Genomic DNA, 11,477 nt, shown 5'->3' with positions numbered 1-11,477 from the left:
CATTCCTCCATTCCTCCTCCCTCCATTCCTCCTCTCCTCCATTCCTCCTCCCCTCCATTCCTCCTCCCCTCCATTCCTCCTCTCCTCCATTCCTCCTCTCCTCCATTCCTCCATTCCTCCTCCCCTCCATTCCTCCTCTCCTCCATTCTTCCTCCCCTCCATTCCTCCTTCCCTCCATTCCACCTCTCCTCCATTCCTCCTCCCCTCCATTCCTCCTCTCCCCGATTCCTCATCCCCTCCTCTCCTCCATTCCTCCATTCCTCCTACCTCCATTCCTCCTCTCCTCCATTCCTCCTCTCCTCCATTCCTCCTCTCCTCCATTCCTCCATTCCTCCTCCCCTCCATTCCTCCTCTCCTCCTCCCCTCCATTCCTCCTCTCCTCCATTCCTCCTCCCCTCCTCCTCCATTCCTCCTCTCCTCCATTCCTCCATTCCTCCTCTCCTCCATCCTCCGTTTACCAAGTAAACTAATAATCACTTGTCTTATTAAGAACCAGCAGAGGAATCATCATCTCAGAACTCTCATCAAACCAAGTCGCCATGACAACACAAGTCATATTATAGTCATGACACAAAGTTTAGTTTAATTTGTTTAAAGTCGGTTGACAGGATTACGAGGACAGTTCTAATGAGTTGAGAGAAGCTTAACTTGGCCCGGGGCCTGGGGATGGGGTTTGGGGCTGAGAGGCTGCCCCCATCAGGCACGAGTGCAGGTCGGATTGGATAAGAAGATTGTTGGAAGGGGGGGAGGTTAAGGCTCGCTACTCGTTGGGGGTTATGATGTGTTGGTGTTATATCTCTACTGGTTGGGGGTTATGATGTGTTGATGTTATTCTCTACTGGTTGGGGGGTTATGATGTGTTGGTGTTATATCTCTACTGGTTGGGGGTTATGATGTGTTGATGTTATTCTCTACTGGTGGGGGGGTTATGATGTGTTGGTGCTGGGTGTTTTATCTCTACTGGTTGGGGGGTTATGATGTGCTGGGTGTTTTATCTCTACTGGTTGGGGGGTTATGATGTGTTGGTGTTTTATCTCTACTGGTTGGGGGGTTATGATGTGTTGGTGCTGGGTGTTTTATCTCTACTGGTTGGGGGGTTATGATGTGTTGGTGCTGGGTGTTTTATCTCTACTGGTTGGGGGGTTATGATGTGTTGGTGCTGGGTGTTTTATCTCTACTGGTTGGGGGGTTATGATGTGTTGGTGCTGGGTGTTTTATCTCTACTGGTTGGGGGGTTATGATGTGTTGGTGCTGGGTGTTATATCTCTACTGGTTGGGGGGTTATGATGTGTTGGTGCTGGGTGTTTTATCTCTACTGGTTGGGGGTTATGATGTGCTGGGTGTTTTATCTCTACTGGTTGGGGGTTATGATGTGTTGGTGTTATTCTCTACTGGTTGGGGGGTTATGATGTGTTGGTGCTGGGTGTTTTATCTCTACTGGTTGGGGGTTATGATGTGTTGGTGTTTTATCTCTACTGGTTGGGGGTTATGATGTGTTGGTGTTTTATCTCTACTGGTTGGGGGTTATGATGTGTTGGTGCTGGGTGTTTATCTCTACTGGTTGGGGGGTTATGATGTGCTGGGTGTTTTATCTCTACTGGTTGGGGGGTTATGATGTGTTGGTGTTTTATCTCTACTGGTTGGGGGGTTATGATGTGTTGGTGCTGGGTGTTTTATCTCTACTGGTTGGGGGTTATGATGTGTTGGTGTTTTATCTCTACTGGTTGGGGGTTATGATGTGTTGATGTTATTCTCTACTGGTGGGGGGGTTATGATGTGTTGGTGCTGGGTGTTTTATCTCTACTGGTTGGGGGTTATGATGTGTTGGTGTTATATCTCTACTGGTTGGGGGGTTATGATGTGTTGGTGTTATATCTCTACTGGTTGGGGGGTTATGATGTGTTGGTGCTGGGTGTTTTATCTCTACTGGTTGGGGGTTATGATGTGTTGGTGTTTATCTCTACTGGTTGGGGGTTATGATGTGTTGGTGCTGGGTGTTTTATCTCTACTGGTTGGGGGGTTATGATGTGTTGGTGCTGGGTGTTTTATCTCTACTGGTTGGGGGGTTATGATGTGTTGGTGCTGGGTGTTTTATCTCTACTGGTTGGGGGTTATGATGTGTTGGTGTTTTATCTCTACTGGTTGGGGGGTTATGATGTGTTGGTGCTGGGTGTTTTATCTCTACTGGTTGGGGGTTATGATGTGTTGGTGTTTTATCTCTACTGGTTGGGGGTTATGATGTGTTGATGTTATTCTCTACTGGTGGGGGGGTTATGATGTGTTGGTGCTGGGTGTTTTATCTCTACTGGTTGGGGGTTATGATGTGTTGGTGTTATATCTCTACTGGTTGGGGGGTTATGATGTGTTGGTGTTATATCTCTACTGGTTGGGGGGTTATGATGTGTTGGTGCTGGGTGTTTTATCTCTACTGGTTGGGGGTTATGATGTGTTGGTGTTTTATCTCTACTGGTTGGGGGGTTATGATGTGTTGGTGCTGGGTGTTTTATCTCTACTGGTTGGGGGGTTATGATGTGTTGGTGCTGGGTGTTTTATCTCTACTGGTTGGGGGGTTATGATGTGTTGGTGCTGGGTGTTTTATCTCTACTGGTTGGGGGTTATGATGTGTTGGTGTTTTATCTCTACTGGTTGGGGGTTATGATGTGTTGGTGTTTTATCTCTACTGGTTGGGGGTTATGATGTGTTGGTGCTGGGTGTTTTATCTCTACTGGTTGGGGGGTTATGATGTGTTGGTGCTGGGTATTATTCCTCTACTGGTTGGGGGGTTATGATGTGTTGGTGCTGGGTGTTATTCTCTACTGGTGGGGGGGTTATGATGTGTTGGTGTTTTATCTCTACTGGTTGGGGGTTATGATGTGTTGGTGCTGGGTGTTTTATCTCTACTGGTTGGGGGTTATGATGTGTTGGTGTTTATCTCTACTGGTTGGGGGGTTATGATGTGTTGGTGCTGGGTGTTTTATCTCTACTGGTTGGGGGTTATGATGTGTTGGTGTTTATCTCTACTGGTTGGGGGGTTATGATGTGTTGGTGCTGGGTTGTTTTATCTCTACTGGTTGGGGGTTATGATGTGTTGGTGTTTTATCTCTACTGGTTGGGGGTTATGATGTGTTGGTGTTATATCTCTACTGGTTGGGGGTTATGATGTGTTGGTGCTGGGTGTTTTATCTCTACTGGTTGGGGGTTATGATGTGTTGGTGCTGGGTGTTTATCTCTACTGGTGGGGGGTTATGATGTGTTGGTGTTTTATCTCTACTGGTTGGGGGTTATGATGTGTTGGTGTTTTATCTCTACTGGTTGGGGGGTTATGAATGTGTTGGTGTTTTATCTCTACTGGTTGGGGGGTTATGATGTGTTGGTGTTTTATCTCTACTGGTTGGGGGTTATGATGTGTTGGTGTTTTTATCTCTACTGTTGGGGGGTTATGATGTGTTGGTGCTGGGTGTTTTATCTCTACTGGTTGGGGGGTTATGATGTGTTGGTGTTTTATCTCTACTGGTTGGGGGTTATGATGTGTTGGTGCTGGGTGTTTTATCTCTACTGGTTGGGGGGTTATGATGTGTTGGTGTTTTATCTCTACTGGGTTGGGGTTATGATGTGTTGGTGCTGGGTGTTTTATCTCTACTGGTTGGGGGGTTATGATGTGTTGGTGCTGGGTGTTTTATCTCTACTGGTTGGGGGTTATGATGTGTTGGTGTTTTATCTCTACTGGTTGAGGGGTTATGATGTGTTGGTGCTGGGTGTTTTATCTCTACTGGTTGGGGGTTATGATGTGTTGGTGCTGGGTGTTTTATCTCTACTGGTTGGGGGTTATGATGTGTTGGTGCTGGGTGTTTTATCTCTACTGGTTGGGGGGTTATGATGTGTTGGTGTTTTATCTCTACTGGTTGGGGGGTTTATGATGTGTTGGTCCTGGGTGTTTTATCTCTACTGGTTGGGGGGGTTATGATGTGTTGGTGTTTTATCTCTACTGGTTGGGGGGTTATGATGTGTTGGTGCTGGGTGTTTATCTCTACTGGTTGGGGGGTTATGATGTGTTGGTGTTTTATCTCTACTGGTTGGGGTTGTTATGATGTGTTGGTGTTTTATCTCTACTGGTTGGGGGTTATGATGTGTTGGTGCTGGGTGTTTTATCTCTACTGGTTGGGGGGGTTATGATGTGTTGGTGCTGGGTGTTTTATCTCTACTGGTTGGGGGGTTATGATGTGTTGGTGCTGGGTGTTTTATCTCTACTGGTTGGGGGTTATGATGTGTTGGTGTTTTATCTCTACTGGTTGGGGGGTTATGATGTGTTTGGTGCTGGGTGTTTTATCTCTACTGGTTGGGGGTTATGATGTGTTGGTGTTTTATCTCTACTGGTTGGGGGTTATGATGTGTTGATGTTATTCTCTACTGGTGGGGGGGTTATGATGTGTTGGTGCTGGGTGTTTTATCTCTACTGGTTGGGGGTTATGATGTGTTGGTGTTATATCTCTACTGGTTGGGGGGTTATGATGTGTTGGTGTTATATCTCTACTGGTTGGGGGGTTATGATGTGTTGGTGCTGGGTGTTTTATCTCTACTGGTTGGGGGTTATGATGTGTTGGTGTTTTATCTCTACTGGTTGGGGGTTATGATGTGTTGGTGCTGGGTGTTTTATCTCTACTGGTTGGGGGGTTATGATGTGTTGGTGCTGGGTGTTTTATCTCTACTGGTTGGGGGGTTATGATGTGTTGGTGCTGGGTGTTTTATCTCTACTGGTTGGGGGTTATGATGTGTTGGTGTTTTATCTCTACTGGTTGGGGGTTATGATGTGTTGGTGTTTTATCTCTACTGGTTGGGGGTTATGATGTGTTGGTGCTGGGTGTTTTATCTCTACTGGTTGGGGGGTTATGATGTGTTGGTGCTGGGTATTATTCTCTACTGGTTGGGGGGTTATGATGTGTTGGTGCTGGGTGTTATTCTCTACTGGTGGGGGGGTTATGATGTGTTGGTGTTTTATCTCTACTGGTTGGGGGTTATGATGTGTTGGTGGCTGGTGTTTTATCTCTACTGGTTGGGGGTTATGATGTGTTGGTGTTATATCTCTACTGGTTGGGGGGTTATGATGTGTTGGTGCTGGGTGTTTTATCTCTACTGGTTGGGGGTTATGATGTGTTGGTGTTTTATCTCTACTGGTTGGGGGGTTATGATGTGTTGGTGCTGGTGTTTTATCTCTACTGGTTGGGGGTTATGATGTGTTGGTGTTTTATCTCTACTGGTTGGGGGTTATGATGTGTTGGTGTTATATCTCTACTGGTTGGGGGTTATGATGTGTTGGTGCTGGGTGTTTTATCTCTACTGGTTGGGGGTTTATGATGTGTTGGTGCTGGGTGTTTTATCTCTACTGGTGGGGGGTTTATGATTGTGTTGGTGTTTTATCTCTACTGGTTGGGGGTTATGATGTTGTTGGTGTTTATCTCTATGGTTGGGGGGTTATGATGTGTTGGTGTTTTATCTCTACTGGTTGGGGGGTTATGATGTGTTGGTGTTTTATCTCTACTGGTTGGGGGTTATGATGTGTTGGTGTTTTATCTCTACTGGTTGGGGGGTTATGATGTGTTGGTGCGGGTGTTTTATCTCTACTGGTTGGGGGGTTATGATGTGTTGGTGTTTATCTCTACTGTTGGGGGTTATGATGTGTTGGTGCTGGGTGTTATTCTCTACTGGTTGGGGGGTTATGATGTGTTGGTGTTTTATCTCTACTGGTTGGGGGTTATGATGTGTTGGTGCTGGGTGTTTATCTCTACTGGTTGGGGGGTTATGCTGTGTTGGTGTTTTATCTCTACTGGTTGGGGGTTATGATGTGTTGGTGCTGGGTGTTTTATCTCTACTGGTTGGGGGGTTATGATGTGTTGGGTGCTGGGTGTTTTATCTCTACTGGTTGGGGGTTATGATGTGTTTTGGTGTTTTATCTCTACTGGTTGAGGGGTTATGATGTGTTGGTGCTGGGTGTTTTATCTCTACTGGTTGGGGGTTATGATGTGTTGGTGCTGGGTGTTTTATCTCTACTGGTTTGGGGGTTATGATGTGTTGGTGCTGGGTGTTTTATCTCTACTGGTTGGGGGGTTATGATGTGTTGGTGTTTTATCTCTACTGGTTGGGGGGTTATGATGTGTTGGTCCTGGGTGTTTTATCTCTACTGGTTGGGGGGGTTATGATGTGTTGGTGTTTTATCTCTACTGGTTGGGGGGGGTTATGATTGTGTTGGTGCTGGGTGTTTTATCTCTACTGGTTGGGGGGTTATGATGTGTTGGTGTTTTATCTCTACTGGTTGGGGTTGTTATGATGTGTTGGTGTTATATCCCTACTGGTGGGGGTTATGATGTGTTGGTGCTGGGTGTTTTATCTCTACTGGTTGGGGGGTTATGATGTGTTGGTGCTGGGTGTTTTATCTCTACTGGTTGGGGTTATGATGTGTTGGTGTTATATCTCTACTGGTTGGGGGGTTATGATGTGTTGGTGTTTTATCTCTACTGGTTTGGGGGTTATGATGTGTTGGTGCTGGGTGTTTTATCTCTACTGTTGGGGGGTTATGATGTGTTGGTGCTGGGTGTTTTATCTCTACTGGTTGGGGGGTCCATGATGTGTTGATGTTATTCTCTACTGGTGGGGGGGTTTATGATGTGTTGGTGCTGGGTGTTTTATCTCTACTGGTTGGGGGGTTATGATGTGTTGGTGTTATAATCTCTACTGGTTGGGGGGTTATGATGTGTTGGTGTTATATCTCTACTGGTTGGGGGGTTATGATGTGTTGGTGCTGGGTGTTTTATCTCTACTGGTTGGGGGTTATGATGTGTTGGTGTTTTATCTCTACTGGTTGGGGGTTATGATGTGTTGGTGCTGGGTGTTTTATCTCTACTGTTGGGGGGTTATGATGTGTTGGTGCTGGGTGTTTTATCTCTACTGGTTGGGGGGGTTATGATGTGTTGGTGCTGGGTGTTTTATCTCTACTGGTTGGGGTTATATGTTGTTGGTGCTGGGTGTTTTATCTCTACTGGTTGGGGGTTATGATGTGTTGGTGTTTTATCTCTACTGGTTGGGGGTTATGATGTGTTGGTGTTTTATCTCTACTGGTTGGGGGTTATGATGTGTTGGTGCTGGGTGTTTTATCTCTACTGGTTGGGGGGTTATGATGTGTTGGTGCTGGGTGTTATTCTCTACTGGTTGGGGGGTTATGATGTGTTGGTGCTGGGTGTTATTCTCTACTGGTGGGGGGGTTATGATGTGTTGGTGTTTTATCTCTACTGGTTGGGGGGTTATGATGTGTTGGTGCTGGGTGTTATTCTCTACTGGTTGGGGGTTATGATGTGTTGGTGTTTTATCTCTACTGGTTGGGGGTTATGATGTGTTGGTGCTGGGTGTTTTATCTCTACTGGTTGAGGGGTTATGATGTGTTGGTGCTGGGTGTTTTATCTCTACTGGTTGGGGGTTATGATGTGTTGGTGTTTTATCTCTACTGGTTGGGGGTTATGATGTGTTGGTGCTGGGTGTTTTATCTCTACTGGTTGGGGGGTTATGATGTGTTGGTGCTGGGTGTTTTATCTCTACTGGTTGGGGGTTATGATGTGTTGGTGTTTTATCTCTACTGGTTGGGGGTTATGATGTGTTGGTGCTGGGTGTTTTATCTCTACTGGTTGGGGGGTTATGATGTGTTGGTGTTTTATCTCTACTGGTTGGGGGTTATGATGTGTTGGTGCTGGGTGTTTATATCTCTACTGGTTGGGGGTTATGATGTGCTGGGTGTTTTATCTCTACTGGTTGGGGGGTTATGATGTGTTGGTGTTTTATCTCTACTGGTTGGGGGTTATGATGTGTTGGTGTTTTATCTCTACTGGTTGGGGGTTATGATGTGTTGGTGCTGGGTGTTTTATCTCTACTGGTTGGGGGGTTATGATGTGTTGGTGCTGGGTGTTTTATCTCTACTGGTTGGGGGTTATGATGTGTTGGTGCTGGGTGTTTTATCTCTACTGGTTGGGGGTTATGATGTGTTGGTGCTGGGTGTTTTATCTCTACTGGTTGGGGGGTTATGATGTGTTGGTGTTTTATCTCTACTGGTTGGGGGTTATGATGTGTTGGTGTTTTTATCTCTACTGGTTGGGGGTTATGATGTGTTGGTGCTGGGTGTTTTATCTCTACTGGTTGGGGGTTATGATGTGTTGGTGCTGGGTGTTTTATCTCTACTGGTTGGGGGGTTATGATGTGTTGGTGTTTTATCTCTACTGGTTGGGGTTGTTATGATGTGTTGGTGTTATATCTCTACTGGTGGGGGTTATGATGTGTTGGTGCTGGGTGTTTTATCTCTACTGGTTGGGGGGTTATGATGTGTTGGTGCTGGGTGTTTTATCTCTACTGGTTGGGGTTATGATGTGTTGGTGTTATATCTCTACTGGTTGGGGGTTATGATGTGTTGGTGCTGGGTGTTTTATCTCTACTGGTTGGGGGTTATGATGTGTTGGTGCTGGGTTTTTTATCTCTACTGGTTGGGGGGTTATGATGTGTTGGTGCTGGGTGTTTTATCTCTACTGGTTGGGGGTTATGATGTGTTGGTGTTTTATCTCTACTGGTTGGGGGTTATGATGTGTTGGTGCTGGGTGTTTTATCTCTACTGGTTGGGGGTTATGATGTGTTGGTGCTGGGTGTTTTATCTCTACTGGTTGGGGGTTATGATGTGTTGGTGCTGGGTGTTTTATCTCTACTGGTTGGGGGTTATGATGTGTGGGTGTTTTATCTCTACTGGTTGGGGGTTATGATGTGTTGGTGCTGGTGTTTTATCTCTACTGGTTGGGGGTTATGATGTGTTGGTGCTGGGTGTTATTCTCTACTGGTTGGGGTTTATGATGTGTTGGTGCTGGGTGTTATTCTCTACTGGTGGGGGGTTTGATGTGTTGGTGTTTTATCTCTACTGGTTGGGGGTTATGATGTGTTGGTGCTGGGTTTTTTATCTCTACTGGTTGGGGGTTATGATGTGTTGGTGTTTTATCTCTACTGGTTGGGGGGTTATGATTGTGTTGGTGTTTATCTCTACTGGTTGGGGGGTTATGATGTGTTGGTGCTGGGTGTTTTATCTCTACTGGTTGGGGGTTATGATGTGTTGGTGTTTTATCTCTACTGGTTGGGGGGTTATGATGTGTTGGTGCTGGGTGTTTTATCTCGACTGGTTGGGGGTTATGATGTGTTGGTTTTTTATCTCTACTGGTTGGGGGTTATGATGTGTTGGTGTTTTATCTCTACTGGTTGGGGGGTTATGATGTGTTGGTTTTTTATCTCTACTGGTTGGGGGTTATGATGTGTTGGTGTTTTATCTCTACTGGTTGGGGGTTATGATGTGTTGGTGTTTTATCTCTACTGGTTGGGGGTTATGATGTGTTGGTGTTTTATCTCTACTGGTTGGGGGGTTATGATGTGTTGGTGCTGGGTGTTTTATCTCTACTGGTTGGGGGTTATGATGTGTTGGTGTTTTATCTCTACTGTTGGGGGGTTATGATGTGTTGGTGCTGGGTGTTATTCTCTACTGGTTGGGGGGTTATGATGTGTTGGTGTTTTATCTCTACTGGTTGGGGGTTATGATGTGTTGGTGCTGGGTGTTTTATCTCTACTGGTTGGGGGGTTATGATGTGTTGGTGTTTTATCTCTACTGGTTGGGGGTTATGATGTTTGGTGTCTGGTGTTTTATCTCTACTGGTTGGGGGGTTATGATGTGTTGGTGCTGGGGTTTTATCTCTACTGGTTGGGGGTTATGATGTGTTGGTGTTTTATCTCTACTGGTTGAGGGGTTATGATGTGTTGGTGCTGGGTGTTTTATCTCTACTGGTTGGGGGGTTATGATGTGTTGGTGTTATATCTCTACTGGTTGGGGGTTATGATGTGTTGGTGCTGGGTGTTTTATCTCTACTGGTTGGGTTATGATGTGTTGGTGTTTTATCTCTACTGGTTGGGGGTTATGATGTGTTGGTGCTGGGTGTTTTATCTCTACTGGTTGGGGGGTTATGATGTGTTGGTGCTGGGTGTTTTATCTCTACTGGTTGGGGGGTTATGATGTGTTGTGCTGGTGTTTTTCTCTCTACTGGTTGGGGGGTTATGATGTGTTGGTGCTGGGTGTTTTATCTCTACTGGTTGGGGGTTATGATGTGTTTGTGTTTTATCTCTACTGGTTGGGGGGTTTTGATGATGTGTTGGTGTTTTATCTCTACTGGTTGGGGGTTATGATGTGTTTGTGTTTTATCTCTACTGGTTGGGGGTTATGATGTTTGGTGCTGGGTGTTTTATCTCTACTGGTTGGGGTTATGATGTGTTGGTGTTTTATCTCTACTGGTTGGGGGTTATGATGTGTTGGTGCTGGGTGTTTTATCTCTACTGGTTGGGGGGTTATGATGTGTTGGGTTTTTATCTCTACTGGTTGGGGGTTATGATGTGTTGGTGCTGGGTGTTTTATCTCTACTGGTTGGGGGGTTATGATGTGTTGGTGCTGGGTGTTTTTATCTCTACTGGTTGGGGGTTATGATGTGTTGGTGTTTTATCTCTACTGGTTGGGGGGTTATGATGTGTTGGTGCGGGTGTTTATCTCTACTCTACTGGTTGGGGGGTTATGATGTGTTGGTGTTATATCTCTACTGGTTGGGGGGTATGATGTGTTGGTGCTGGGTGTTTTATCTCTACTGGTTGGGGGTTATGATGTGTTGGGTGTTTTATCTCTACTGGTTGGGGGTTATGATGTGTTTGGTGTTTTATCTCTACTGGTTGGGGGGTTATGATGTGTTGGTGTTTTATCTCTACTGGTTGGGGGTTATGATGTGTTGGTGCTGGGTGTTTTATCTCTACTGGTTGGGGGGTTATGATGTGTTGGTGCTGGGTGTTTTTATCTCTACTGGTTGGGGGGTTATGATGTGTTGGTGCTGGGTGTTTTATCTCTACTGGTTGGGGGGTTATGATGTGTTGGTGTTTTTATCTCTACTGGTTGGGGGTTATGATGTGTTGGTGTTTTATCTCTACTGGTTGGGGGTTATGATGTGTTGTGCTGGTGTTTATCTCTACTGGTTGGGGGTTATGATGTGTTGGTGCTGGGTGTTTTATCTCTACTGGTTGGGGGGTTATGATGTGTTGTGTTTTATCTCTACTGGTTGGGGGTTATGATTGTGTTGGTGTTTTATCTCTACTGGTGGGGGGTTATGATGTGTTGGTGCTGGTGTTTTATCTCTACTGGTTGGGGGGGTTATGATGTTTTGGTGCTGGGGTGTTTTTATCTCTACTGGTTGGGGGTTATGATGTGTTGGTGTTTTATATCTCTACTGGTTGGGGGTTATGATGTGTTGGTGCTGGGTGTTTTATCTCTACTGGTTGGGGAGATGTGTATAAGAGACAGGGGTTATGATGTGTTGGTGTTTTATCTCTACTGGTTGGGGGGTTATGATGTGGGTTTGGTGTTTATCTCTACTGGTTGGGGG

Source organism: Oncorhynchus kisutch, unplaced genomic scaffold, assembly GCF_002021735.2.
Source record: "Oncorhynchus kisutch isolate 150728-3 unplaced genomic scaffold, Okis_V2 Okis09a-Okis19a_hom, whole genome shotgun sequence".
NCBI classification, from domain to species: domain Eukaryota; kingdom Metazoa; phylum Chordata; class Actinopteri; order Salmoniformes; family Salmonidae; genus Oncorhynchus; species Oncorhynchus kisutch.
Note: the sequence above shows the minus strand (reverse complement) of the source record.